The 26649-nt window shown below is 39.0% G+C and overlaps 1 protein-coding gene and 1 pseudogene across 8 annotated transcripts in view; one reads left to right on the top strand and one right to left on the bottom strand.

Annotated features, from left to right (window-relative positions):
- The window catches only part of SHC3 (SHC adaptor protein 3), a 309673-nt gene that overhangs the window by 170231 nt on the left and 112793 nt on the right, over window positions 1–26649 (top strand). The gene's annotated exons all lie outside the window — the stretch shown is intronic.
- LOC123569222 (serine/threonine-protein phosphatase 4 regulatory subunit 2 pseudogene) lies at window positions 14549–15393 on the bottom strand (annotated as a pseudogene).

Here is a 26649-nt window from a genome sequence, read left to right as displayed (position 1 = left end):
CTGTCACCCAGGCTGGAGCACAGTGGTGCAATCTCACTGCAACCTCGTCCTCCTGGGTTCAAGTGATTCTCCTGCCTCAGCCTCCCTAGTAACTGGGATTACAGGTGCCCACGACCATACCTGGCTAATTTTTGTATTTTTAATAGAGATGGGGTTTCACCATGTTGGCCAGGCTGGTTTTGAACTCCTGGATCTCAAGCAATCCACCTGCCTTGTGGGATTACAGGCACCCACCACCACATCTGGCTAATTTTTGTATCTTTAATAGAGATGGGGTTTCACCATGTTGGCCAGGCTGGTTTTGAACTCCTGGACCTCAAGCAATCCACCTGCCTTGTGGGATTACAGGCACCCACCACCACATCTGGCTAATTTTTGTATCTTTAATAGAGATGGAGTTTCACCATGTTGGCCAGGCTGATTTTGAACTCCTGGACCTCAAGTGATCCAGCCACCTTGGCCTCCCAAAGTGTTGTTATTACAAGTGTGAGCCATCGCACCCAGCCTTAAAGGCCCCTCTTAATAAAAGGCAAGGACACTCAACTGAACTTGAGTTCAAGGCCCAACTTAAGAAGGTTAGAGTCATTCCTAAGATTTAGGGGGTTGGAGACCCCATTCAGTAAAGTCCTTCTGGGCTAAGAACGGATTTGGCACCACAGAATGTTAACTGCTACTCTGTTTGAATCAATCTGCCTTACACTCTTTGTTGATGGCTGTGGGTGGCAGAATTAGGCATGTACAGGATGAAGAGACATGGGGACCTTTTTTTCTCCCTAAAGGGGAAACATGAGAGCTGATGGAGCTGCTGGAAAAGATCCCCTCATGACTGACAAATGGCCACCTGAACTTTTCAGTGTTGCTGCTATAGATGGGTCTTTCTGTGGCCTCCCTGAGCTCTTCGCCTTCCCCACCCTGCTGCAGGAAATGCATTTCTCTCTCTCCTTTTCCTTTCCTATATTTTTTATTACTCAGGGTGATCATCTTGCCCTGAGACCACAAGTTGAAACTCCTCATCAGAGGTTGGATTAACGATGACAGGGCCCAATCAGGAGCAAGTTTGAGCCATAGCAGTTTGATATTGGGTGCTAAGCAGGGCAGCTAGTGTCTGCTTTGTCACATGTATTTTTCTCTGGCCAGAACAGAAAAAGATAATTTTCCTTTATGATGTGGCTTGGCCCCCAGGGCTGTGGCACAGCCAACAGGTCACTAGGGCTGCTCACTAGGGAAAGGGAACCCAGAAGCCTGGCATGCTGGCAAAAGGGTAAAACTTTCTTACCAGTCAGACTTCTGGCCTCTCTCTCTGTGCAAACCAGTTGAATGAATGGTAAAAATCACTGTTTATCTCCTGTGTAAAGTTTTGATTAACAGAGAGAAGATTTGTGAGGCTAGTCTTAAGCTGTGGTGAATCTGGTGCGCTTTGTATGTCTTTCTGTATTCTTCTGTCATAAGGAAGGGTACCTTAGGATAGAACACAGCCCTAGGACTCCATAAGCCTGCCGTTCAAGACAGCCCAGCAAACTGGTCAGTTATGTCCTTGGGAGCTTGACCTTGTAAACACGTGGCAGTACTTTCTCTTGGTCTCTGCCATTACAATGGCATCCTGACTTCAGGGTTCAATTCTCGACTTAGGGAATGAGTTCTTTCTTGTTTGATATCTGCATGACCATTACCATTTTGTTGATTCTCTTCCCCTCCAAAAACCATCTTGTATTTTCCTTTCTCTGAGCCAGAAATATTGGCTGTTTGGCCTGGCTAAAGTCTGGTAATAAGAAATTTAAAATGACTTTTTAAAAGAGCACTATGGTTAAAAATCAGCTTAATTAATTTAAAATATGGATATCCAAACTATGTGTATTTAAAAGGGCTTTATCTTTTTCCCCTTCTTGAATCTTGTTTTTTCTGAAAAAAAGTTGTTCCTCTCAGTTGACTGAACTGTTTTTCTTCATTTTCTCTTCTTGCCACTGTTAATGCCTAAGAACCTAAGATAATTACTAACAGCCTGGAACTCCTGGAGAAAAACAGAGGAAGTGTCATGGACCCTGTTTTGGGAAAATTCTCTTTTTTCCTCATGAAACCCCAGGAATTAAAAGGAGTTAGTTTCCTCTCAAAATCTAAGGCTTTGTTCTGTTTTGCATTGCCTTATCTGATGTTTTTGACTTTTGCAGGTATCAGAAATTGCTTTGCATTATGAGAGAGTTTTGTGTGTAATAACTAGGTAGGAAATATACTTTTGGGGATGGCTAATGGCAGTTATTGGGAAATACTCAGCTATGCACACTTGGATCAGAAATGCATGCTCTTGGCCACCTAGGAAGTATGGAGATGTCCCCCCACCGCCACCACCACTGAGAGATAAGACTTCCATGGGGAGGGGTTGATTCCTTCTTTTTGGGATCCAAGATCTGGTATAAAAGCGGGACCCTTAATTTGGGGGGATCTATTTGCCTTCCAGCTGTGCCTGCTTATTAGCCCTAGAAAATGCATGCTTTCCTGGCTCTGGGCTCCACCCCGAAGCCAGTAATCCAATTAAGAAACTGGTAAATGAAAAATCTTATAACTATTGGGTCTTCTTCTGTCTGTGTATTTATGTGTGTTGTGTGTGTGATATATATATTTAAAAAGCTTTCATTGGTTTAAAAATAATGACTGCTTAAATCAAGCATTTTGTCAGAAAGGTAAAAAGTCTAATGCCTTTTAGTTCATGTGGCTTTAGTACTCTTCAAGAAATGACATTTTTAAAGATTATTGGTAAAATTAAAATGTCTTCAAAATTTAAACATTTGGTTTAAATTACTCAGGTCAGATATTAGGTTTGCTAAAGCTTTAAGGTAATAAACTGCTTCTTTAAGGTTTGAAAATTGTTCAATTTACCTACTTTAGAGCATTAGATTCTAAATAAGGCCTAGGGACATGTGGAGAGCCGTGCTCCCTAGCTAGGCTCAAAAGTCAGCCCTTATCAGCCCTTTTGCAATAGGACAGAATTGGAGAAACTGGTAATTTTACCAAGGCTTTGACTGGAATGGTGTGCTTTCCTTTAAGGAATCGGACTTGATTTGTAAAGCTAATAAAAGCCCCTTGAAAAAACTGGCCTCATGTCTAGTCTACAGCAGTCTCTGTACAGAATTCCTGACCTGTGTGATAAGTAAAAAAAGTCACTTTCTGATAAGTCCAGGAGCCTCAAGTTATCTTGGGATCTCAAAAGGAAAGGAATTGACACAACTCATAGGTATTTGAGGGTACAAACCTATGGCAGGGCTCAGCTTTAAAAAAATCTTATCTGAAATTCCTTCTATGGAACAGAGTTTCCTCAAAGCCAATTTAAAAACAGCTTATGTGAAAAATAATTATTCTTGCTGCACTTTATGCAAATAATCAGGCCAAGTAAAATAAAGCAAATCAGTCTTACCATGATTTGTCCTTAGTAACAGTGGTAAACTGGATAAAGAAAGATTATGTTTCAAGAACTAGGTATACCTGTGTTATTAGATTCTAGTCTCATTGGTTGCTTTGAGTTTTTTCTTCAACTTAGGCTGATCTGGCTCATTCCTGTGAACCAAACGGTAATCTCTGACTGCTGCTCAGAAGAAATAAGAGGGATGGGTAATGTCAAAAACGTCTGGATAAAATCAGTATTCTAATTTTAGGGGCGTTAGAATCAGCTAACAACCCCATATCAGCTTGGTTCCAACAGTTTCCCAATTCATGGAAAGACTTCTAGTTTAGTTTACTTGAAATAATTGTATTTATTTTGCTTTACTGTTGTGTAATATATTACTGTTGTACTCTTTGTGTAGAAATGCAGGATAAGCTTACTCAATATTTTCTTAAATTGAATACTTATTAATCTTCCAGATACCACCTTTTCTCGGAACTCAAGAGTCATGACCCTTACTATATGGATACGTCCTGACAGAGCTCCTTTCTACCCCTAATCTAAGAGACCCTAATAGGCAGGAATATCATCACCTTTAATCATCCTGAAGAAGTTACAGAAGATGGATCTTTGTCCCTCTGCAACCCTTAGGATTAAGGGTTCTCTTAGAAAAGGGAGGGGGGAAATGTCAGAGGCATTTGAAGCAGAGCAACTCCATCTTGAATAGGGGCTGGATAAAATGAGGCTGAAACCTGCTGGACTTGATTCCCAGATTGTTAGGCATTCTAAGTCACAGGATGAGATAGGAGGTTGGCACAAGATACAGGTCATAAAGACCTTGCTGATAAAACAGATTGCAGTGAAGAAGCTGGTTAAATCCCACCAAAACCAAGATGGCAATGAGAGTGACCTCTGGTTGTCCTCACTGCTACACTCCCATCAGCTCCATGACAGTTTACAAATGCCATGGCAATGTCAGGAAGTTACCCTATATGGTCTTAAAAGGGGAGGCATGAATAACCCATCCTTATTTAGCATATAATTGAGTAATAGCTATAAAATGGGCAACCAGCAGCCGTTGGGGCTGGTCTGCCTATGGAGTAGCCATTCTCTGATTCCTTTACTTTCTTAATAAATTTGCTTTCACGTAGTTCCATGGACTTGCCTCAAATTCTTTCTTATGCAGATTCAAGAACCTTCTCTTCAGGGTCTGGATTGGGACCTCTCTCCATCAATAGGACAGATCTGCTGTCACCCTTGCCCTCAGATGCATGTTCTTTGTCCCCCAGGTCTCTGTAGCTGGCAGCTCACGGCTTCCCAGGGCAAGGCGAGAGGCATCAGAATCTACAAAGGGTGACATCTATGACTAATCTTTCCCAACTCTAGTTTGGCTTCCTGCCCTTTCAGTGTGTTTGCAGCCTGCTCAGACTCATAGTTGCAGAGCAAGGTCTTTGTCAAGACTCTTTTTACAAAATAATGGCTTTGTCTTTGTACTATGGGCTGTTACTGCTCTTTTCTTATGGATTGAAGGAGCAACGTGTTTCATTTATTTTCCTCTTTCTGCTGATGAATTGAGTTTGCTTTTGGGGTCTTTGTAAGTTGCAGCTCTTCTGATAGCTCTGATTTCTTGCCTACACACTCTCATTATTTCTTTGAATTCTTTAGCAAGCTAGCTCAGTTTATTCTATCAGTGACATTCTCATTTCTGTTACAGGAACTCTGTCTCCACCCCTAGATGTTTTTGCTTTTAACATTTCTCATTCAGAAAGCTAATTTTATTCTGTACCCTTGAGTTATTATTTTTAATAATAGTGCAGTTTTCTAATATTCCTGCTTCCCAGTAAAAAAGTTTCAGAAACTCGATTGGAATTTTTTTTTTTATCATGAACTTGAGTTTTCACAAAGTCTGTCTGCCACAATTGTACCATCAATTTCGTAAGATTTGGAATTTTTTGGATGCCCTAACTGGAAGCTGTGTATCTAAGGCTTATTGCAGGAGACTGGAGGTGCCAAAAAGCCATAATGTGTTGAGATCCTCAAGGTAATCTTGAGTTTGAGAAATAAAACACACTGAAACTTAAGCCATTTTTAGCTAAGTGTGAACTGTTGCTGAACCCTCAGCCATGTGTATAAAGATGCTCCTGAGAACCTGGACTAAAGTGGAAAAATAACAATGGTATCTCCATGACATGGTTTAGCTTTGTGTCCCTCCTCCCCTAAATCTCATGTTGAATTGTAATCCCCAATTCTGGGGGAGGGACCTGGTGCAAGGTAATTGGATCATGGAGGTGGGTTTTCCCTTTGCTGTTCTCGTGATAGTGAGTACATTCTCACAAGATCTGGTTGTTTAAAAGTATATAGCACCTCCCCCTTCACTCTCTCTCCATCATGCTCCAACCATGTAAGATTTTCCTGCTTCCCCTTTACCCTTCTGCCATGATTATAAGTTTCCTGAGGACTCCCCAACCATGCTTCCTGTACAACCTGTGAAACCGTGAGTCAATTAAACCTTCTTTCTTCATAAATTACCCAGTCTCAGGTAGTTCTTTATAGCAGTGCAGAATGGTCTAATACACTCCAGCCATATTGTTACCTGAAAGGGGTCCCAATCCAGACCCCAAGAGAGTGTTCTTGGATCTCACACAAGGAAGAACTCAAGACAAATCCATAGAGTAAAATGAAAGTAAGTTTATTAAGAAAGTGAAAAAATAAAAGAGTGGCTACTCCACAGGCAGAGCAGCTCCAACGGCTTCTGGTTGCCCATTTCTGTGGTTATTTCTTGATAATATGCTGAACAAGGCATAGATTATTCATGAGTTTTTCTGGGAAAGGGGTAGGCAGTTCCAGGAACTGAGCATTCCTTCCCTTTTTAGACCATATAGATAACTTCCTGACATTTCCTGACATTTATAAACTGTCATGGTGCTGGTGGGAATGTAGCAGTGAGGAGGATCAGAAGTCACTCTCGTTGCCGTCTTGGTTTTGGTGGGTTTTAGCCAGCTTCTTTGCTATAAGCTGTTTTATCAGCAAGGTCGTTATGACCTGTATTTTGTGCTGACCTCCTATCTTATCCTATGACTTAGAATGGCTTAACTTCCTGGGAATGCCACCCAGTAGGTCTCAGCCTCGTTTTATCCAGTCCCTATTCAAGATGAAGTTGATCTGGTTCAAATGCCTCTGACATGTTTTTCCTCTCCTTTTTCTAAGAGAACCCTTAATCCTAAGGGTTGCAGAGGGACAAAGATCCATCTCTTTAATTTCTTCAGACTGAATAGGGGTAATGATACTCCTGCCTAACTATTGGGGCTCTTCAGGGTAGAGAGGAGCTCAGAAAGCATCAGTTTGGTGAGGGTCATTCATGACTCTTGAGCTCTGACAAAAGGTGATATCTGGAAGATTAATAAGTGTTCAATTTAAGACAATATTGAGTAAGCTTATCCTGCATTCCTACACAAGGAGTACGACAGCAATATATTCCACAACAGTAAAGCAAAATAAGCAAAATTATCCCAAGTAAGCTAAATAGGAAGGCTTTCTATGAACTGGGAAATTGTTGAAACCAAGCTGATGTGGGGTTGCTGACTGATTCCAATATGTGCCGAGAATTAGAATACTGATCCAGATTGTTTCTATATTACCCATCCATCTCAATTCTTCTAAGCTGTAGCCAGAGATCACTGATTGATTCACAGGAATAAGCAGAGTCAGTCTAAATTGCAGAAAAAAACCCTGAAAAACAACTGATGAGACCAGAATTTTATAACAGGTAAAGCATAGTACTTGAAACATAATTTTTTTTCTCTCTCTAGTGTCCCATTTTTACTAAAGACAAATCATAACAGACTGATTTGTTTGCAAAAATAAACCTTAGTCTTATACTTGACCAGATTATTTGTATAAGGTGCATCAAAAATAATTCCTTTTTAAACAGGCTTTTTAAATTGGCTTTGATGGAATTCCTTTTCTATAAAAGGAATCTTAGATAAGACTTTTTAAAAAGCCAAACCCAGCCATGGGTTTGTATCCTCAAATACCTGAATGAAATAAATTCTTCTCCTCCTGAGGTCTGAAGACAACATGGGGCTTCTTGGCCTGTCAGAAAGTGACATTCTTTACTTACCACAGGTCAGGAACCCTGCACAGGGACTGTTGTAGACAGGGTATGAGGCCAGTTTTCCCAAGGGGCTTTTATTGGCTCTACAAGTCAACTTTGATTTCTTAGAGGAAAGCACACCATTCCAGTCAAAGCCTTGGTAAAATAACCAGTTTCTCTAATTGTCTCCTGTTGCAAAAGAAAACATTATTGTTTTGCTTATGCAAATATTTATATCACCATAAATTAGGATTACTCACAAATAATTTCTAAATTCTGGAGAAATCATGTAAAGAGAAGCATGTTCTGAATTTTGTTTACAGGAGAATACTTTACTCAATTGCTAAAGGCTGTAAATAGCTCAAAAGAAAAGTTTCATTAACTCTGAAAAACAAAATAAAAGATCAGCTACATTTTAAGCATAAGTCAGAAAGATTACTTCAGTCTTCTATTAGTTCAGCCCATGCAGTTAATTTCTGTTCTGCTTGATATTAACAAACATTTCAGCTCTCCATGAGAGCCCTTAAAGTTTTTTCCTCTATTCTAATGTTACAATCTCCAAAGTTATCAGAAATTTGCATTCAATAGTACCTGTCAAATTTTATAGCTGACTATAAACCACCTTTTGAAGAGGATCAAAACAAGAAAACAATTGTCTGTGGATGGCAAAAAGTCTTAGGACAGTCACTATTAAAGTCACAATTGACAAGGAAATTTTGGTTACATCTATGGCACACAATAATTTAACATAACTATAATTATTAGACAAATCTATTCAATCTTAATCAGTTTAACTGTAAGGTAAGATTCTTTCAAACTTTTTATAATCCCTTACAATTTTCAGTAAAGAGCAGATCAGTGCTCTTAGAAAATCCTGTTGTGCTTTTATTTTAATGTTCAACTTTCAGAAAAACTGAATAATACCCCCTTTAACTCTAGATAATACGTTCACACAGAGAATCTTTTTAACAATTAATATTTTTATAAACTTTCCACAATTTGTTCAAACCTTTAAATTTTTTCTATCTCACTTTAAAAGAATCCTTTTACCCTTTAAACTTAGGCAAGAAATCCACATTCCCAGGCTTTCTTATAATATTTTACCAAAAGTATATTCTACTTTCCTTACACTCCTTGCCTGTAGAACTGTTTCTTTAGTAGTCTCAAACATATATTGCACTGTTAACTTCTAGCAACTTTTACTTTTGTTGAAAAACCTGGTTCATAAGTGATTGTAAGTATGTGTCAGGTGTGGAGCCTAGGACACCAGACAGAAGTGCAAATAAGAGTTGACTCTTTCCAGCATGGCTAAGGGGCATGGGGCTTCACATGTCCCCAGGCCTTCTCTAGAATCTAATGCTTCAAAGTAGATATTCTGAACAATATTTTTTATTATACTTTAAGTTCTAGGGTACATGTGCACAACATGCAGGTTTGTTACATATGTATACATGTGCCATGTTGGTGTGATGCACCCATTAACTCACCATTTACATTAGGTGTATCTCCTAATGCTATCCCTCCCCCCGCCCCACCCCACGACAGGCTTTGTGGTGTTCCCCACCCTGTGTCCAAGTATTCTCATTGTTCAATTCCCACCTATGAGTGAAAACATGTGGTATTTGCTTTTCTGTCCTTGCAATAGTTTGCTCAGAATGATGGTTTTCAGCTTCATCCATGTCCCTACAAAGGACATGAACTCATCCTTCTTTATGGCTGCCTAGTATTCCATGGTGTATATATGCCACATTTTCTTAATCCAGTCTATCATTGTTGGACATTTGGGCTGCTTCCAAGTCTTTGCTATTGTGAATAGTGCCACAGTAAACATACGTGTGCATGTGTCTTTATAGCAGCATGATTTATAATCCTTTGGGTAAATACCTAGTAATGGGATCACTGGGTCAAATGGTATTTCTAGTTCTAGATCCTTGAGGAATTGCCACACTGTCTTCCACAATGGTTGAACTAGTTTACAGTCCCACCAACAGTGTAAAAGTGTTCCTGTTTCTCCACATCCTCTCCAGCACCTATTGTTTCCTGACTTTTTAATGATTGCCATTCTAACTGGTGTGAGATGGTATCTCATTGTGGTTTTGATTTGCATTTCTCTGATGGCCAGCGATGATGAGCATTTTTTCATGTGCTTGTTGGCTGCATAAATGTCTTCTTTTGAGAAGTGTCTGTTCATATCCTTTGCCCACTTTTTGATGGGGTTGTTTGATTTTTTTCTTGTAAATTTGTTTAAGTTCTTTGTACATTCTGGATATTAGCCCTTTGTCAGATGGGTACATTGCAAAATTTTTCTCCCATTCTGTAGGTGCCTGTTCACTCTGATGGTGGTTTCTTTTGCTGTACAGAAGTTCTTTAGTTTAATTAGATACCATTTGTCTATTTTGGCTTTTGTTGCTATAGATTTTGGTGTTTTAGTCATGAAGTCTTTGCCCATGCCTATGTCCTGAATGGTATTGCCTAGGTTTTCTTCTAGGGTTTTTATGGTTTTAGGTCTAACATTTAAGTTTTTAATCCATCTTGAATTAATTTTTGTATAAAGTGTAAGGAAGGATCCAGTTTCAGCTTTCTACATATGGCTAGCCAGTTTTTCCAACACCGTTTATTAAATAGGGAATCCTTTCCCATTTCTTGTTTTTGTCAGGTTTGTCAAAGATCAGATGGTTGCAGATGTGTGGTATTATTTCTGAGAGCTCTGTTCTGTTCCATTGGTCTATATCTCTGTTTTGGTACCAGTACCATGCTGTTTTGGTTACTATAGCCTTGTAGTATAGTTTGAAGTCAGGTAGCGTGATGCCTCCAGCTTTGTTCTTTTTGCTTAGGATTGTCTTGGCAATACGGGCTCTTTTTTGGTTCCATATGAACTTTAAAGTAGTTTTTTCCAATTCTGTGAAGAAAGTCATTGGTAGCTTGATGGGGATGACATTGAATCTATAAATTACCTATGGCCATTTTCACAATATTGATTATTCCTATCCATGAGCATGGAACGTTCTTCCATTTGTTTGTGTTCTCTTCTGTTTTGTTGAGCAGTGGTTTGTAGTTCTTCTTGAAGAGGTCCTTCACATCCCTTGTAAGTTGGATTCCTAGGTATTTTATTCTCTTTGAAGCAATTGTGAATGGGACTTCACTCATGATTTGGCTCTCTGTTTGTCTGTTAATGATGTATAGGAATGCTTGTTATTTTTGCACATTGATTTTGTATCCTGAGACTTTGCTGAAGCTGCTTATCAGCTTAAGACGATTTTGGGCTGAGATGATGGGGTTTTCTAAGTATACAATCATGTCATCTGCAAACAGAGAGGATTTGACTTCTTCTTTTCCTAATTGAATACCCTTTATTTCTTTCTCCTGCCTGATTGCCCTGGTCAGAACTTCCAACACTATGTTGAATAGGAGTGGTGAGAGAGGGCATCCCTGTCTCGTGCCAGTTTTCAAAGAAAATGCTTCCAGTTTTTGCCCATTCAGTATGATATTGGCTGTGGGTTTGTCATAAATAGCTCTTATTATTTTGAGATATGTCCCATCAATACCTAGTTTATTGAGAGTTTTTAGCATGAAGGGCTGTTGAATTTTGTCGAAGGCCTTTTCTGCATCTATTGAGATAATCATATGGTTTTTGTCTTTGGTTCTGTTTATATGATGGATTACGTTTATTGATTTGTATATGTTGAACCAGCCTTGCATCCCAGGGATGAAGCCAACTTGATTGTGATGGATAAGCTTTTTGATGTGCTGCTGGATTTGGTTTTCCAGTATTTTATTGAGGATTTTTGCATCGATGTTCATCAGGGATATTGGTCTAAAATTCTCTTTCTTTGTTGTGTCTCTGCCAGGCTTTGGTATCAGGATGATGTTAGGGAGGATTCTCTCGTTTTCCATTTGATTGGAATAGTTTCAGAAGGAATGGTACCAGGTCCTCTTTGTATCTCTGGTAGAATTCGGCTGTGAATCCATCTGGTCCTGGACTTTTTTTGGTTGGTAGGCTATTAGTTATTGCCTCAATTTCAGATCCTGATATTGATCTATTCAGGGATTCAACTTCTTCCTGGTTTAGTCTTGGGAGGGCGTTATGTGTTCAGGAATTTGTCCATTTCTTCTAGATTTTTTAGTTTAGTTGCATAGAGGTGATTATAGTAGTCTCTGATGGTAGCTTTTATTTCTGTGGGGTCAGTGGTGATATCCCCTTTATCATTTTTTATTGCATCTATTTGATTCTTCTCTCTTTTCTTCTTTATTGGTCTTGCTAGTCTATCAATGTTGTTGATCCTTTCAAAAAACCAGCTCCTGGATTCATTGATTTTTTTGAAGGGCCTTTTGTGTCTCTATCTCCTTCAGTCCTGCTCTGATCTTAGTTATTTCTTGCCTTCTGCTAGCTTTTGAATGTGTTTGCTCTTGCTTCTCTTTTTAATTGTGATGTTAGGGTGTCAATTTTAGATCTTTCCTGCTTTCTCTTGTGGGCATTTAGTGCTATAAATTTCCCTTACATACTGCCTTAAATGTATGCCAGAGATTCTGGTATGTTGTGTCTTTGTTCTCATTGATTTCAAAGAACATTTTTATTTCTGCTTTCATTTTGTTATTTACCCAGTAGTCATTCAGGAGCAGGTTGCTCAGTTTCCATATAGTTGAGCAGTTTTGAATGAGTTTCTTATCCTGAGTTCTAGTTTGATTGCACTGTGGTCTAAGAGAGAGAGAGTTTGTTATAATTTCTGTTCTTTTACATTTGCTGAGGAGTGCTTTACTTCCAAGTATGTGGTCAATTTTGGAATAAGTGTGATGTGGTACCGAGAAGAATGTATATTCTGTTGATTTGGGGTGGAGAGTTCTGTAGATGTCTGTTAGGTCCGCTTGGTGCAGAGCTGAGTTCAATTCCTGGATATCCTTGTTAACTTTCTGTCTCATTGATCTGTCTAATGTTGACAGTGGGGTGCTAAAGTCTCCCATTATTATTGTGTGAGAGTCTAAGTCTCTTTGTAAGTCTCTAAGGACTTGCTTTATGAATCTGGGTGCTCCTGTATTGGGTGCATATATATTTAGGATAGTTAGCTTTTCTTGTTGAATTGATCCCTTTACTATTATATAATGGCCTTCTTTATCTCTTTTGATCTTTGTTGGTTTAAAGTGTGTTTTGTCAGAGACTAGGATTGCAACCCCTGCTTTTTTCGTTTTCCATTAGCTTGGTAGATCTTCCTCCATCCCTTTATTTTGAGTCTATGTATGTCCCTGCACATGAAATGGGTCTCCTAAATACAGCACACTGATAGGTCTTGACTCTTTATCCAATTTGCCAGTCTGTGTCTTTTAACTGGGGTATTTAGCCCATTTACATTTAAGGTTAATATTGTTTTTTTTTTTCATAACAATTAATATTTATTGCTTTATATGAATACTGTATTGAAAGCCCAAGCATTCAGTATATACCGCTTCACAAAGGCAGTGAACACATTACATTCTACAAAATCTACTTTACAGAAATTTAAAAACTCTAAATATCAAAAGGTACAGTTGAAGAAACAGGTATAAATTTGGCAGCCAGTAATTTTGACAGGGAAGTTGCAGTTTGCATGACTTTAAATATGTAAATTTGAAAATATTGAATTTAGAGTAATCATTGTGCTTTGTGTTGATCTGAAAAATATAACACTGGCTGTCGAAGAAGCATGTTCAAAAATATTTAATTCACTCCAAAATGTCATACAAATTATGGTGGTTTCTATGCACCCCTAAAGCTTCAGTCATTTAGCTCAGGTACATACTAAAGTAATATATTAATTCTTCCAGTACAGTGGTGTTTCATACCATTGACATTTGCATACTCTAGAATAATTTAGAAAGACACGTGTAATATTCACAATGTTCAGAAAAGCAAGCAAAAGGTCAAGGAACCTGCTTGGTTCTTCTGAGATGGTCTCATATCAGCTTCATAAACATTCATTCTACAAAATAGTAAGCTAACATTTGAACACAATTTCCAAGATAAAGCATATTTTCTCATAAATAATGAAGTCTTTTTCTCAGGCACCTCAGAAGTATACAAAAGAATTTGAGTTTGAACAGATCTCTTGGAATGTGTTTAACCTGGTATTTCAACAGACTTAAGATTTCCAGGGTTTCACAAGGGCCAGATTTTATTTCAGTTACTCAGAAGAGAAAGAAAATGTCTTCTGAAAGAGGTGAACTCAATCATTACCAATAGAAAAAGTATCCACTGTATTCATCTCTTATAGAAACAGAAAAATATAACATTTCCCCCCTTAGAATAATATATATATATGTATGTATATATGACTTAAAGTTCCATAGTACGTAGCCAAACAATAAAATCTGGAAACCAGCATGAAACCCTATAATTCACATGTTAAAATGTTGAAACTATGACCAAAATATGAAAACTGCTAGAGCTATCAGAAAGAGACAAGACAAAAAGCTTCTTGCATATGTATAACTAAAAGTGATAATCTCAAAAAACTTTTCAAAATTATAATTACCTTCCAGTTTAAAAACTTTAATCCTAAATTAAAAAAAAAAAAAATCTATACACAAACCACTGATTTGCCCAGACCAAAAAAAAGAAAGAAAAAAAGAAAGAAAGAAAAGTCAGCGGTAAGGTAAGCAGGACCCAGAGGAGCTGATATTCACAGTTCTTACATGTACAACTCTTTCAGGAATTATCCATAAAGTACTTTATTTTACAACCTGCTTCTCTTGTAAAACTAAAGGTCCACTTTATTACATAAAAGTTTTATACAGTGTTAAAACCAAAACTGTATGTAAAATACTGCATCTAAATGTTTCTAAATAGTTAGTCTTGTTCCATTGGTTCATCGGTGACTTCTGTGGCTTCATCATCATTTTCCATGGATGATTCTGAAAGAATCTCTCCAGTTTTACTGGAATTGGATCCTACTAATTCTTCTGTTTTACGGCAGTCAGAAGAACCACTACTTACAGGGCCTTCGTTTTCACCACCTTCAGAATGTGGTAAATCTTTCTCAGCTTGAGACACATCAGATTCCTCCATTTGATTATTTTCCTCAGAAGTCTCTTCATTCACAGTTAAGGCATCATCAGATTCTTTTTCTTGATTTTTTCTTTCTGGGATCATTTCTCTTGATGTCATAAAAGACTCTGTGATTTTTCTCTTCATTTTGCTGCAAATTTGTCTCTTTGCTGTCTGTGCTCTCAGGCAACCCATTTGTTGTCATGGGGGCTGACAAAGAAACCTTTGGTCGATTAAGTGGCCTAGGTGTCCCAGGCCCATTTATATTAGACTCTGAAGAAGGATAAACACAGCTAACAACCATCACATTCTTTTCTACTCCTCTGAGAAATTTGTCTGTTCCTGTATAGTTTCTCCTTGGATCCGTTAACAATTCACATAGTCGCTGAATAGTAAAAGGGATACCATTAAATCCAGTGACAATTTTCAGTATTCTTTCCTTCATTTCATCAAAGGGAATATATTCGACATTAGGGTTGGGAGGACCTCTTGGCTCAGGAGCTGAAGTTCTGAAATCATCCATCACTTTCTCCAGTTTGAAAATAAAATAGCCTTTAAATTGGGACCACTGAATCATTGTTTCTCCAGTCTTGGCTACATGACAAAGAAACTGATCCAGGACAGGACAAACTTCCTTTTTCCCCCTCTTCTCAAAATCTTTCAGCGCCTCCTGGAGCCTCTCGACGTCCATGGCTTCCCGGAGTCCCTCACAGCCTCCGCCTCCCTCCGCGGGTCTCTCGGGGACCGGAACGCCTCCCCCCACCCCCCCGACGCCCTCCCCCTCCCTCGCACACACTCCAGCACGCAGGCGACCGGGGGTGGGGGGAACGAAGGGAGCCGGGGGAAGCGTGCGAGAGAGCGAGACCGACAGAGCGAGCACCTCCCCAAGCCGCTACCACCAACCCTCCAACCAAGGTTAATATTGTTATGTGTGAGTCTGATACTGTCATTATGATGGTAGCTGGTTATTTTGCTTGTTAGTTGATGCAGTTTCTTCCTAGCGTCGGTGGTCTTTACAATTTGGCATGTTTTTGCAGTGACTGGTACCGGTTGTTCCTTTCCGTGTTTAGTGCTTCCTTCAGGAGTTCTTCTAAGGCAGGTCTGGTGGTGACAAAATCTCTCAGTATTTGTTTGTCTGTAAAAGATTTTGTTTCTCCTTCACTTATGAAGCTTAGTTTGGCAGAATATGAAATTCTGGGTTGAAAATTCTTTTCTTTGGGAATGTCGAATATTGGCTCTCTTCTGGCTTGTAGAGTTTCTGCTGAGAGAGCCACTGTTAGTCTGATGGGCTTCCCTTTGTGGGTAACCTGACCTTTCTCTCTGGCTGCCCTTAACGTTTTTTCCTTCATTTCAACTTTGGTGAATCTGACAATTACGTGTCTTTGAGTTGCTCTTCTCGAGGAGTATCTTTGTGGTGTTCTCTGTATTTCCTGAGTTTGAATGTTGGCCTGCCTTGCTAGGTTGGGGAAGTTCTCCTGGATAATATCCTGCAGAGTGTTTTCCAACTTGGTTCCATTCTCCCCATTACTTTCAGGTACACCAATCAGACGTGGATTTGGTCTTTTCACATAGTCCCGTATTTCTTGGAGGCTTTGTTCATTTATTTTTACTTACTCTTTTTTTCTCTAAACTTCTCTTCTCACTTCATTTCATTACTTTAATCTTCAGTCACTGATACCCTTTCTTCCACTTGATCAAATCAGCTACTGAGGCTTGTGCATGCATCATGTAGTTCTCGTGCCATGGTTTTCAGCTCCATCAGGTCATTTAAGGTCATCTCTACACTGTTTATTCTAGTTAGCCATTCATCTAATGTTTTTTCAAGGTTTTTAGCTTCTTTGCAATGGGTTCGGACATCATCCTTTAGCTCGGAGAAGTTTGTTATTACCGATTGTCTGAAGCCTTCTTCTCTCAACTTGTCAAAGTCATTCTCCATCCAGCTTTGTTCCATTGCTGGTGAGGAGCTGCGTTCCTTTGGAGGAGAAGAGGTGCTCTGATTTTTATAATTTTCAGCTTTTCTGCTCTGTTTTCTCCCCATCTTTATGGTTTTTATCTACCTTTGGTCTTTCTTTGATGATGGTGATGTACAGATGGGGTTTTGGAGTGGATGTCCTTTCTGTTTGTTAGTTTTCCTTCTAACAGTCAGGACCCTCAGCTGCAGGTATGTTGGAATTTGCTGGAGGTCCACTCCAGACCTTGTTTGCATGAGTATCACCAGGGAAGGCTGCAGAACAGCAAATATTGCAGAACGGCAAATGTTGCTGCCTGATCCTTCCTCTGGAAGCTTAGTCTCAGAGGGCAGCCAGCTGTATGAGGTGTCAGTTGGCCCCTACTGGGAGATTTCTCCCAGTTAGGCTACTCATGGGTCAGGGACCCACTTGAGGAGGTAGTCTGTCCATTCTCAGATCTCAAACTCCATGCTGGGAGAACCACTACTCTCTTCAAAGCTGTCAAACAGGGACGTTTAAGTCTGCAGAAGTTTCTGCTGACTTTTGTTCTGAACAATTTTTAAAAGTCAAAGTAGCAGTTTATGAGTTTAAAAGCATTAAGCAAACCTAATATCTGACCTGAGTCATTTAGACCAAATGTCTAAATTTTGAAGACATTTTAATTTTACTAATAATCTTTAAAACTGCCTTTATTTCTCAAAGCTTACTAAGGTCACATGAACCAAAAGGCATTATATTTTTTTCTTATCTGATAAAATATTTTATTTAAGCTCTTATTATTTTTAAACCAATTAATCAAATTCCTTTCATATGTAGACATCACACACACAACACATATAAATACACTGACAGACAGAAGAAGATCCAGTAGTTGTATGATTTTTCATTTACCAGTTTCTTAATTGGATTACTTGTTTCAGGGTGGAGCCCTTGGAGGAACAGGGCCAGGAAAGCATGCAATTTCTACAGCCTAATAAGCAGGCACAGTGGGAAGGCAAAACAGATCTCAAAAATTAAGGGTCCCATTTTTATACTAGGTCCTATATTCCAAAAAGAGGTACTCAGCCCATCTCCTGTGGGAGTTTTATTTCTCAATGTGGGGGTGGAGTGGGGACATTGCCATAACTTCTAGGTGACCAAGAACATACTTCTCTGATACAAACATGTGAAGAGGCAAGTATCCCCCCATGACTGCCATTAGCTATCCCCCAAAGTATATTTCCTACCTAGTTATTGCATACCAAAGCCCTTTCATAATGGAAAGTAATTTCTGACACCTCCCAAAGTCAAACACGTCAGATAACACAATGCAAAACAGAACAGAGCCTCAGATTTTGAGAAGGATCTATCCACTTTTAATTCCTGGGGTTTCATGAGGAAAACAGAGGTTTTTTTCCAAAACAGGGTCTGTGGGGCACCTCCTGTTTTTCTCAAGGAACCCCAGGCTGTTAGAGCTTGAATATCCACTTTTAATTAAACTGACTTAACTGTAGTACTGTTTCAAAAAAATTCTTTTAAATCTCTTATTACCAGACTTTAGCCATGCCAAACTGCCAATATTTCTGGTTTTTGAACTGTACCAAAGGTAACCTCCCAGGTGCTTAGAGAAAGGAAAAATTCAAGAAGGGAAGCCAGAAGTTGTTCATCATGGAGGGGAAAAGAACCAGAAGTTGTTCATCATGGAGGGGAAAAGAACCAGAAGTTGTTCATCATGGAGGGGAAAAGAATTAAAAAATGACAAAGGTCACACAGATATCCAACTAGAAAGGACTCATTTTTTAAGCCAGAAATTGAACCCTGAACCCAGGCCACCATTTTGAAAAGAAAGCCTTTAGCTATTGAGCTACAGCACTGGGCAGTCTCCATTGCTTTTTCCAGAAGGAGCCTAAAGCAGTCAATTTTGAGCCTGTAAGGCTTTTAACTGCCTAAGACAATTTTTAGGGCTAACTATGACATGAATTCCAAAATTCCTGTTCCCTGGGTGGCAGAGACTAAGAGAAAGTACCACCACATGGTTACAAGGTCAAGCTCCCAAGGACATAACTGATCAGTTTCTTGGGTCATCTTGAACAGCAGGCTGATGGGGTCCTAAGCCATGTTCTATACTAAGGTACCCCTCTTTCATAGCACAAACTACAACAGATTCACGACAGCTTAAGACTAACCTCACAAATCCTTTTTCCAATAAATCAAAACTTTATAGAAGAGATAAATGGTGATTTTTATCATTCATTCAGCTGGTTTGCACAGAAAGAAAAAAAGGGAAGGGAGAAAAACATTGCCTGCATCCAGAGTGGGGAAAGTGAGGACCCCAGGGAGACCAGAGAAAGACTCACCCATCTCAGAAATGCTGAATCAAGAGTTCAGGAGGCAACTTGTCCATAGTGAAGGGATCTTTTCCAGCAGTTCCATCAGTTCTCAAGTTTCCCCTTTTGGGGAAAAAAAAAGCTCCCCATGTCCCATGATCTTGTACATGCTTAATCCCATCACCCAAGCCATTAGCAAAGAGTGCAAGGCAGATTAATTGAAAGAGAATAGCAGTTAATATCCTGTGGTGCCAAATCCATTCTTAGCAGAGAGAGACTTTACTGAATGGGGCCTCTAACCCACTAAATGTTAGGAAGGACTCTAACCTTCCTAAGTTGGGCCTTGAACCCAAGTTCAGTCACTCATCCTTGCCTTTTATTAAGCGGGGCCTTTAACCCACTTTGTCTTAGGAGAGTCTCTAGCTCCTCTAAGTTGGGTCTCTAACCCTATCTCATCCTTTACCTGGGTATAGGCACTCTGTTTACCCAAAGTCAGACAATTGGTGTTGTGTGCAGATGATTTTCCTTTGGGTCAGGGGTCTCTTTAGTATAGTCCCTTCCATGGTTCACAGGAAAGATGTTGCCTGAAAGTGGTCCCGATCCAGACCCCAAGAAAGGGTTCTTGGATCTTGCACAAGAAATAATATGAAGCAATCCATAGAGTAAAATGAAAGCAAGTTTATTAAGAAAGTAAAGGAATAAAAGAATGGCTATTACATAGGCAGAGCAGCCCCAAGAGCTACTGGTTGCCCATTTTTATGGTTATTTTTTGATCATTTGCTAAACAAGGGGTAGATAATTCATGAGTTTTCTGGGAAGCGGGTGGGCAATTCCTGGAACTGAGGGTTCCTTCCCTTTTAAGACCATGTAAAGTAAGCTCCTGACATTGTCTGGCCTTTGTAAACTGTCATGGCGCTGGTGGGAGTGTAGCAGTGAGGACAACCAGAGGTCACTCTCATCACCATCTTGGTTTTGGTGGGTCTTCTTTACTGCAACCTGTTTTATTAGCAAGGTCTTTATGACTTGTATCTTGTGCTGACTTCCTATCTCATCTTGTGACTAAGAATGCCTTAACCTTCTGGGAACACAGCCCTTTAGGTCTCAGCCTCATTTTACCCAGCTTCTATTCAAGATGGAGTTGCTCTGGTTCAAACGCCTCTGACGATATGGTGTGCCAGGAGCTGTGTGAGATACTTAGACTTACAATAAATCCAGAAAGCAGATACCGTCATTACTATTCTTATTTAAGAAAAATGAGGTTCAAGGAGACTTAATTGAAAAAAAAAACTAATATTAAACAATTAAAGAACCAAGATTTGAACTTATCTGGCCTGAACACAACACTGACAAGACAAAGCAAGCTCAGAAATTTAGATGTCTCATACAGATAGATCTCACACTTGACTGGACATCAGAATTTCCTGGAAAGCTTGCAGGAGGTTTGGGATTTGTGTTCCTAACAAGCTCTGTTTGATGTTGATGCTGCTGGCCTGAGCACTTGGAGACCCACTGCTGCAGACCCACAGCTCCCATGTGTGTTGTTCCATGGTACCCTTTCTTGAATCCCAGCAGTTAATCTCTAATTCTGGCTTCTGTGTATTTCTTTTGCTGCCCCACATGATGACTTTTTCGGGCATGACTAGTAAATTCTAAGGTCTTTGAATACAATGCAAGATTTAGTTCCTCCCTACCAGAACATCCTAACAGGTGCAGATGCACGTTTAATTGAGTGATGCGGGAGATATTTTTGTCCTTTTTTCAGATTTCTTATTTATTTTAATTTAAGTTCTGCGATACATGTGCTGAATGTGCAGGTTTTGTTACATAAGTAGACATGTGCCATGGTGGTTTGCTGCACCTATCTACCTGTCATCTAGGTTTTAAGCCCCACATGCATCAGGTATTTATCCTAATGCTCTCGCTCCCCTTCCCCTCACCCGCTGAAGGCCCCGGTGTGTGATGTTCCCCTCCCTATGTCTATGTGTTCTCATTGTTCGACTCCCACTTATGAGTGAGAACATGTGGTGTTTGGTTTGTTCCTGTGTTAGTTTGCTGAGGATGGTGGTTTCCAGCTTCATCCATGTCCATGTAAAGGACATAAGCTCATTCTTTTTTATGGCTGCATGGTATTCCATGGTGTACATATGCCACATTTTCTTTATCCAGTGTATCATTGATGGGCATTTGTGTTGGTTCCAAGTCTTTGCTATTGTAAATATTGCTGCAATAAACATATGTGTTAATGTGTCTTTATAGTAGAATGATTCATAATTCTTTGGGTATATACCTAGTAATGGGATTGCTAGGTCAAATTGTATTTCTGGTTCTAGAGCCTTGAGGAATCGCCACACTCTTCCACAATGGTTGAATTAATTTACACTCCCACCAACAGTGTAAAAGTGTTCCTATTTCTCCACATTCTTGCCAGCATCTGTTGTTTCCAGACTTTTAAATGATCACCACTCTAACTGGCATGAGATGGTGTCTCATTGTGGTTTTGATTTGCATTTCTCTGATGACCAGTGACAATGAGCTTTTTTTTTTCATATGTTTGTTGGCAATGCAGGAGTTTTTATATGTAATTAGGAAACAAATGCTTCTATTATTATTAGCTACAATTGAATGATTGCTTAAATATTTTAAAGTCATTTAAGAGACCCCTTTTTGCCCAGTACCAGATGCCTAAAAGGCAAATTAGTCAGCATAATAACAATAAAATGTTCACATTATAATAGATTTTCCATCAGATCTAGCATGGATAACATTCCCATTTATGGGCCCTGCTTGGAAACAACAGGTCTGGGCACACCATAATTCCAAATGGACTTCAGAAGATGGCTCTAATAGTCACTGAAGGTAGAAGTCACCAGGGTTAATGATCCATGAATTCTTCTAACCTCCTCTGGTCAGGAAAGTTTGGTGGCTGAGAAACAGGGGGATGGAATGATGTGTAGCTCTCTGAAGCTGGGTTTGACTTTGTCAAAAACAAAAAGCAGTCAGTGCTCCAGGCAGTTCTAGCGACACCCCCAGATCTTGACACACTGGCTTGGCTGGGATCACACACCCATCCCTGACCAATTCCTGAAGCCAGGAGGAAGAATTTAAATGATGAACATGGACAAGCCCACCTGTGACTTGTCAGAGGAAGAAAGCTGGCTGGTCTCACTGCCTCCCCTTCCCTCTTCCATCCTTCATCAGAATGAGATGACCCTCAAGAGGATCATTGAGGAGGGAGGTTCCAGATGGCTTCAAATTGTAGTCACCAGATATCCATTGGTTGCTTTGTGAGCAATTCTGATCACACTATGGAGGTCTAATTTTATTAAGCATGGTCTTTTTTGGTGGGAAATATTTTTAATTTTTTTACTATTTGAAGTTGTGCAAGTAATTAGTAAACATATTCTTGTTACAACGTATTTAAACAAAACAGAAGTGTAACCACAGAACCAGCTGAAGCTGATTAACCATTGCTTAAGTTGTTAGCGACGGTGCAGAGCCAAAATTGTATCACGTAGCCCAGGCATGTGCAATGGGGAAAAGCTTCAAACTCCTAATTGGTAACATCACCCACCTGGCAGATCGGCTTCATTGGCATCACCTGGGACTAGTTAGCAATGCCATAAAAGCATAACCACTCCCAGTTTGGAGAGTCAGATTTGAGCCTTGCCTCCTGTCTCCTTGCCAGTTGACTTGCCATAAAGCCTTTCTTTTCACAAAAGCTGGTGCCATAGTATTGGTTTCTATGCTGATCGGGAAGCAAGCCCATCCCTTGGTAACAGAAGATTTAGAGGTAAAAGTCCTCCTTCCCACAATTCCTACTCCCCTGCCTGACTCCCCACCCTAGCAGCACCTGCTCCCTCCAAGTCTCCTCTCTGCCCACTTGTCTCCAAAGGTTGACTCAGTGAGCCAAGTCTTCTCAGGTTCATACCCTTAGGTGGCCCCCCTCCCCATGAATCTGGCTAACCTCGTGACTTGCTTTAACTAATAGAATGTGGAGGAAGTACTGGTGTCTTTTGGAGAATCTAAGTGTGCATCGTTTTAAAAATTGTTGCATTTGGTCTAAAATCCCCAACATTTAATTAAATCCCTAAGCCATAATGGTAGATTTGGAAATAGGTGTTGTCAAGCCTTCTAAAAGTGAATTTCAAGTTATTACTAATAAAGGTTGTTCTTTTCAATTCAGCCCAATGCATTTGGTAGACAATTCAGATGAGTGGATTGGCCACATGATATGGCAATGATGAAAATTTTAAAAATGCATCATTTTTCTGCATTGGCATTCCTGCCAACTAGTGACATTCCAGGAGCTTTTAGTGAATTAAAGCTTCATTTGCCTGAAGAGGGTTGCAAAGTTACTGACTGCTTCAGAAGTAATTATGTGCATGATAGGACAAGAGGACTTTTATGCAATGGTGTGGCTGTTCTATCACTGGTATTATTTTCACCAAATGTGTGGTCTGTATATGAGTGCATGTGAAATGGATTTCCAGGTGTCCAAAACAACATAGAAGCATGGCTCAGAAGATGAAAAAATTTAATAGGGAATTCTTGTGTTGGAGTATATAGAATTATGGAAGAATTTCAAGAGCATCACCATGGAGAAAATGAATGTGAATTTATTCTCCAAGGAGAGCCATGACCTAAAAGAAAAAAGCAGTAGTTTATCATGATGCAAGACTTCCAAATATAGTTAATGATAGTGAAAGTTGGCCAGCTCTTATGGACTAACTCTGTGCAATTGCTATAATTTATCCTTATAATATACTTCTTCATATCAAATTTTCTTTTTAGGTTTATAAAGTATTTAAAATCTTTTCCCCCACTACTTTAAATTGTTAGCATTTTTTGTTTATAATTCACCATGCTATGCATTTCATCTTTGCATCATATCCAATACTGGAAGTATAAATTGTGTAAAGACTTTTAGAGAGTTTGAATTCGTTTTATGCATTTTCATGCAAATTTGACTCTACACAAGTGCAGTATCACAACATTGACTTTGTGTGTAAGCATTGTGTGTGTGCTTAAAAACATTGAAACTTCCAGGCGGCGCAGTGGCTTACATTTGTAATCCCAGCACTTTGGGAGGCCAAGGTGGGCAGATCCCCTGAGGTTGGGAGTTCGAGACCAGCCTGACCAACATGGAGAAACCCCATCTCTACTAAAAATACAAAATTAGCTGGGCATGGTGGCGCATTACCTGTAATCCCAGCTACTGGGGAGCCTTAGGCAGGAGAATCGCTTGAACCCAGGAGGCGGAGGTTGTGGTGAGCTGAGATCGCACCATTGCATTCCAGCCAGGGCAACAAGAGTGAAACTCCATCTCAAGAAAAAAAAAAAAAAAATTGAAACTTCCTTCTTTTTGTGCATTTGCACTGGTGAAAGAATTTCTTGATCTCGGTTCTTTGGGTGACTGCATATGTGGTAGTGACCCATCACAGTTTTTGATTGATCTCATTAAAAGTCTTAGATTGTCCATCACAATAGTTCAGATGACAGCAGTTATATAAGCTTTAAGAATATGAATATGATTTGTAGGCCCATAACTTACACCCATGTAACTGTTAGCATACCTAAGTGTTTATGCTTGCAAAAAATATGTATGTTATTATTGCCTAGTTTATAGGCAATAGGCCTAGTGGCCTATGAAGTGTTCAGTGGTGTTTTTATGTTTCTCAACTAAATCCTCTTTTAAAATGTAAATAAATTTATTTTAAATAATTTTTAGTTTTTAATAAATGTTATGTTTATTTTATTTTAAATAATTAATTTTTTTCCAAAATTGTATCTTTGGGATTTTTATCTTTCTGGGATTTCAGCATTTGGGGTTATGGCATTCCAGATTGTGTCTCTCGGAATTGTGGCCCAGATTCTAAAATCTCACTCTGTATAGGAAAGAAAGTAACAAATATCTTTACAGTTTTATGCATGTACACATGAATAGAGTTCTACAAATAAAGTTAGTGGGTCAAAGGGCAAGTGCATCTCTTGTATATCCATAGATACTTCCAAATAGTCTTCCAAGAAGGCCTCATCAAAGTACATTTGCTCGAAGAATATGTGAGAAGGCACATTTTCCTGTGTTCTCACCAAATTTGACCATTCTGCTGGGTGAAAAATTGTATCTTTTTCAGTGTTAATTTTAATTTCTCAGATTACTAGTCTTTACAGATGTATATTGGCCAATTGCCTTTCTTCTGTGAATTTCCTTTTTGTACCCTTTGCCTATTTTTTTCTATGGAGTTGATGGACTGACTTAATGACTCACAGAAACTCTTTGAGTACCCTGGATATTAAAGTTTTTGTTCAATTTATTGCATTTTTCTCAATCTTTTACTTGCCTTTTCATGCTACCTATGTCATTTGTTTTGTTTTACAAAAACTATTGATTTTCATGAGTTCACTTATGGCCTTTGAGTTTTGGGTCTTGTTATAAAAATATTATTCTCTAGTTTCTTATAACGCTTTTATATCTTGTTTCTTAGGTTTGGCTCTTTAACCATTTTAGCCTTTATATTTGTGTATGGGGTATGCTGGACATGCGGGGAGAATGTCCCATTCTGCACCACAGTAACACACGCCTTACACAACCTTGCACAGTGGCGCTGGGCTAGGCTGGGCTGCTCCATGGATTCTCTTCTTAATGTACTAGCTAATCACAGCATCGCCTTATGGCTCATCTTTTTTTCAATGGTTCCCATGGACCTGTGTGCTCTTTCTCCTAGACTGTCTTCTAATTCCTTATATGACTTACCTGTTCCCACATTATTTTCACAAGTTCCTTTTTATCTTCTTCAGAAATTTCTTTGTGTTCTTAAGGATCATCTTTCATTACATATACTTTAGAATTATTTTCCCAAGTTCTGGGGGAAAAATGCTGTTGGAACTTAATTGTTATCATAGTTAAATTGTAGATTAATCTGGGGAAGAATTGGCATGTTTCCAATTGAATCTTCCAATCCAGGAAGCATGGCATGTCTTTCCACATAAGCATGTTTTCTTTTATTTATTCATCTTTCATTAAAGTTTTCTTCTATTTGATTTTGTACATTTCTCATTAAATTCATTTTATGTTTTTTCTTTCTTGCTATTGTAAACAAGGTATTTCCCCACATTAAACCCGTTTTCTTTTGCTAGCATTTGTCTGATATAGAATGTTTTATGTATTTAGTATTGCCTTTGTCTTTTTTTCATCACTTTATTTAACCCATACGTTAAATAAGGGCTTTGACTTTTAATTGACAGGTTTGATGCATTTATGGTTATTGTGATTACTGAGGTATTGGGAACTATTGCTGACGTTTATATTTTATCTTTGCCTTTCATCTGTGCATATTCTATTTGTATCCCTTCTTTTTACTGGCTGGGCTATTTTTTCTTTTGTAGTAGTTTGAAGATCTCTTATTCTATTCTTATTTTTACAGTGGTATATAAATTTTTACACACATATATAAACATAATTTTTTACTGCTACCTAGAACTAATCAGTTCTGGATCTGCCTCTGCAAAACTGAACAGCCCTTGGCATGCTTTACCTTTTCTTCTCCTACCTATCCTTGCCGTCATTCCCTCACCTACCATATTTAGATCTCCTGAGATACTAGTTTCTGATCATTGTAAAAAATACATATTTAAAGTTACGCATCAATAATTATTAAGGCATAAGGTGTATCTGCAACTTTTACTGATTCTTTTATCGTCATTGTTTCTTGCAGCCCACATCCTCCTCTTCTTTGTATTCATTGTTTTTCTGGAATAATTCCTTCAGAGTGTCTGTGGGTGGTTAACTTTCTGAGTCCTCGCCTTGCCCTCCTACTGGGATGCTAGTTTGGGTGCATATAAGATTCTTGGCTCAATATTTCTATTCTTCAGACTTTTGATTATGTTATTTGTCTTCATGTATTTGGTGCTGA

Source organism: Macaca fascicularis, chromosome 15 (genome assembly GCF_037993035.2).
Source record: "Macaca fascicularis isolate 582-1 chromosome 15, T2T-MFA8v1.1".
Taxonomy (NCBI): domain Eukaryota; kingdom Metazoa; phylum Chordata; class Mammalia; order Primates; family Cercopithecidae; genus Macaca; species Macaca fascicularis.
The sequence above is the reverse complement of the archived record's forward strand: the minus strand, read 5'-3'. Positions and strand labels throughout refer to the sequence as shown.